The sequence below is a fragment of the Sceloporus occidentalis genome, unplaced genomic scaffold (genome assembly GCF_023333645.1).
Source record: "Sceloporus occidentalis isolate IW3139 unplaced genomic scaffold, rSceOcc1.0.p SCAF_3, whole genome shotgun sequence".
In the NCBI taxonomy this organism is placed as follows: Eukaryota; Metazoa; Chordata; class Lepidosauria; order Squamata; family Phrynosomatidae; genus Sceloporus; species Sceloporus occidentalis.
In genome coordinates, this window is record NW_028316983.1 from 135,826,350 (window position 1) to 135,830,820 (window position 4,471).

At 43.3% G+C, this 4,471-nt stretch overlaps 1 pseudogene; it reads left to right on the forward strand.

Annotated features, from left to right (window-relative positions):
- Positions 1-527: 527 nt before the first annotated feature.
- LOC149316855 (PWWP domain-containing DNA repair factor 3A-like) lies at positions 528-2,670 on the forward strand (annotated as a pseudogene).
- Positions 2,671-4,471: the final 1,801 nt, after the last annotated feature.

Below are 4,471 nucleotides of genomic sequence, written 5' to 3' on the forward strand. Positions count from 1 at the left end.
GCCCCCACCTTTTCTTGGCTAAACTCCTATTGACTAACACCAGGGTCACTCTGATCGGATGTTGTCAATGTTCCAATCTATCTTTTCTGCACTGGGGTCTTCCATTTTTCGCTTCTGCCTTCTATTTTACCAAGAATTATTGTATTGTCTAGTGAGTCCCATCTTCTCATTAAATGACCAAAGTATGATAAGCTTGGCTTCTAGGGAGAGTTCAGTCTTGCTTGCTTTAGCACCCATTTATTGGTCTTTTTAGCAGTCCACTGAATCCATAGATTTCTTATCCAGCACCACATTTCAAAGGAGCTGTTCCTCTTCCTATCAACTTCCTTCACTACCTAGTTTTCACAATCATACACATAAATTGGAAATGGAGACATCAGCAGCAACGGCTAAGGAGAAGAAGAGGCCAGAGGGCTTCGGGTGTGGCAAGTTCGAGGCCGCCTTTCACCCAAAGTGGGCACTGAGGGTACCTGAGAAACTTTGACCACATCTCTTCCACCTTGATGCCTTTCTTTGCTCCATGAACAATGGCAATGAGTGAGGGAGAATATGTCCTCTGCAAATGGAAGAAGCAATTGTGGCCAGCAAAGGTTAGGAGCCGGACTTCCAGAAGGCAGATTCATCGCCTTGAAATCTTGTGCCTGCAGAAACAGGTTAATGTACACTGTACTGCTGTGGAACCCATGAAGAAGGAAACCATCGAAGACATTGCCTCCAAGTTAGGTCAGAGGAAGAGAAGCTGCAAATCTGTCAAGGCGGTGATCTACTGCCAAGCTCTGAGGGAAGCTCTGAATCTCTTGGATCCTGTTGCACCATCTGGAGATGCTTCTCCATTGAGACAAAAGCTATCAATCCAGAAAGACACCCTGGAAGAAGGTTGGTTGTCTCTTAGAACTACTCAGTGGCTTTCCCCTCACAAAGACCCACCAGAGAGGGGGAAAGAGCAGAAAATTAGTGACACTCCCATCCCATGTGAGGTTACGGCAATCCAAAATGAATGTGTTTTTTGTTCCATGAATTCGTCGAACCATAAATCTACATGGTGTGGCCCTTTAGGTGATGAGGAGTTCACAAGTCAAGCATGCTGTGTTTCCAAAGCAAAAAGGGCAGGAACATCTCGGAAAGAACTGCAGTCATCACCCAGAACCTGTGTGGAGAGAAAATTAACCTGTTCCTCAAAGGGGGCTGTGAAATACCATCAAGCTGCAGGCAGTCCCTCCTTCCAACCTTTGGAACATTTGGTTAATACCAGCACCACAGCGGTGTCTCCTTCCTGCAAATCCTGCTCCAAATCATCACTAGTCAGCAAGAAGGCAGGCATGAGGCCTGGGCAACAAAAGACTTTGTCAGCATCTCCCACTGCTTTGGTGGCAAGTGAATTCTCCAAGGAAAGAGAGGCTCCCCGTAGGAAATACAGCAGAGTGTCCAGCGGCCATCAACATCCCGAGGGCTCAAATGGAACTCCCACTCGGAACTATGCGGTTTTGTCTCCTTCTCGGAAGAGACGGTGTAGGCTTTGCCTGGAGGACTCAAAATTGGGGCCTGTTGAGGCATCAGTTTTAGAATGGGAGAGAGAAGAAAGCCAGAATATGGATGGAGAACAATCTGATGCTGAAGGAGACTTGGAGTCTATCTCTGATCTTTCCCTACAACTTAGTCCTGTCAGAGAGAGCTCCTTGAGCCCATCTTTAAAAGATGACAATGAAGAAGACGAATTGCCCAATTTCCTCTCGTCTCAAGAACTGGGTTCTATTGAAGAAGGGGAGGTGGTTTGGTGTAAGTGCCAAAGATACCCATACTGGCCTGCTGTGGTGAGAAACTTGAACCGGAAAGCAAAGAAGGCCAGTGTGTGCTTCATAGACAAATACGTGGAGGACAAACCCAGAAGCATTTCCATCTCTCTCAAAAATCTCAAACACTTTGACTGCGAGGAGAAGAAGCTGATAGATGCAGCCCGAGAGAGTTATAAACATGAAATTAACTGGTGAATCAATTTGATAGAGGACTACTGGATTAGAATTGGTTGCAGTTCTTTTGTGGGATCCTTCTTGGAATATTGCTCTGATGCTATGAGCTATCCAGTTCGGAGAGAAGGCCTGAATGTGTCCCAGATGAACTTTCCACAGATTGAAGAGGAGGAGGTCCAAGAGTCTCATTCTGAGTTGACCCCCACAAGGCTGGTGAAGAAATTACTTCCCGACTGGACGCGGGCAGCCAGGAACAGAGCCAACAAAAAGATTGTGGACTTCATCATCAAGGCCAAAAGGGCAGATGAGCACCTCCCAGTCCATCTTGAAGAGGCAGAAGCCATCACAGTGGCTGACAAAGTTCCTCTGTCTCCGTCAGAAATTGACCTACATTGAGACGTACCTGGAAGACGACTCCCAGCAAGATCAAGTGTACAACTATTTGAAAGGAATTTATTGGAGACAGATGCTAAAATCGTACAGCACATCAATGGAGACTGTATCCGACTAATCTTAGATGTCCTCTTTCCAGAAGCCATCATATATGCAATTTCAGCTGTGGATCAGATTGACTACAAGGAGGCAGAAGAGAAATACATGCGGGGGCCTTCAGTGGGCCACAGGGAGAGGAAACTGTTTGAAGAACAAATTATGGAGGAGAAGAGATGAAAAAACCTGTAGAGTGAAAAACTCTGGAAGACAGCTGGGGAAGCCTTTCTCCACTCTGCGCAAGGCCTTAATGTCCATGTGTGTGTGCACACACAGAGTGGAGACCTTGTCTGTGTGTAAAGAAATTTGATAGCATTTATTTTGTACAGAAGATGGTACATTTTTTTAATTTTTTTAAATTTCTATGTAACCATAAACGGGAGCTGGAGGAGGAGGATCAACTACTTTCAGATCCCATCTACATTAAATTATCATACCCAAAGGTTGGGTTAAAATTATATTTTATATAATAAAACAAACATAAATTGGAAATATGATGGCATGAACAATCTTAACTTTAGAATTCAATGTTATATCTTTACACTTCAGGATCTTGTCTAGTTCATAGCTGTACTTCCAAGTTTGCAAACTGGCAAAGTACACAAACCTGACCTCATGCACTCTGAATCTTGGAGCCCATCAGGCTATCAGTTAACAAAGATGGATCCAAGAATACACCCAAACTGCATACTTGCTTCTTCATGAGGATTGCACCCAAACCACAACAGGTAGCTTACCCGATTTTCAGACCCGAGAACCACAAGTCCACAGGCTCTCTGTGGAACAGGAATTCAACTTTGGTTTGTTGGCCCTGATCCAGCCCACTAAAGCATCCAGGCACCGCTCCAGCACCTTACAATGATAATTATTATTATTATTATTCCAGTATAAATTAAAACATCTTAATTTCATATTCATAGTTTAAAACCAACTGGGTAGGTCTTCTGGAAGACAAAAGTCTTAAATACTGGATTGATCATATTCAGCAGCAGTACCAGGAGAGCAGATAACAAGCTAACAGGGCACCTAGAACTTGAGTGGAAAAAAAAGGATTGAGATACAGGATAGACTTCAGATCCCATCTTTCCCACCTTTTGTTTTACCTGGCATGTTCAGTCCCCTAACACCCATAACTCCCTCTCTCAGATTGCATCAATAAAGGCACCTCGTTCTTTTCCCCTTAAGATTCCCAAATGCAAATGTACAGACAAAAACAGACACACACACACACACACACACTCACACACACAGATTGGAGCAAAATGGTGCAGCAGGTCAGACACAGAAATCACAATACTCAGCTGTCATCTGTGTTAGTCCAGTTTTAGCAAAATGAACATTTCATATAAGTCAGTGGTCCTCAATATTTGGTCATTCAGGTGTTTTGGACCTCAACTTTCAAAGGTCTCAGCTATCATAGCCATTAGGCAGGAATACTGGGAAATGAAGTGTAGAACATCTGGAGGATCAAATATTGAGAACCACTGCTATAACTAGTATAAATTGCTACAGTAGTTTAAAATAAAACAATGTAGTATTTAAAAAAAAATTAAAGGAGGATTCACCAACAATGAAGTATACATTTTCATGTGGGAAATAGGGAACTGATTTGCTTATAAAAGCATAAACAGTCCATTATACTTTAGACAATTAAAGCAGACATAGAGTACAATTCTATGAACCAAAAGAAGGGGAACATCAACACACTACATTCATAATACATACAGTATGCACAGTATACTCACTGTGAGAGTGGAGATTGCTCTGTGAGTGGGCTGGATTTCAGCTCAGTGAAATTGAAGGGCCAGGGCTAAGCAAATGTGAGGTTCTGTGGCTTATGGGGGTAGAAGGAAGAGAAAGAAGTTCAAAAAGTGATCCAAAGATCAAGGAGAGGGGGAAGGATTCCAAATAGCTTGTTGCAATGTGGAAGGAACATGGTGGGTAATCCTCACACTGACCACAGCAACAAAAGGGGAAGGTGGGAGGATTGGAAAGGTAGACTCTAAATAAACAGG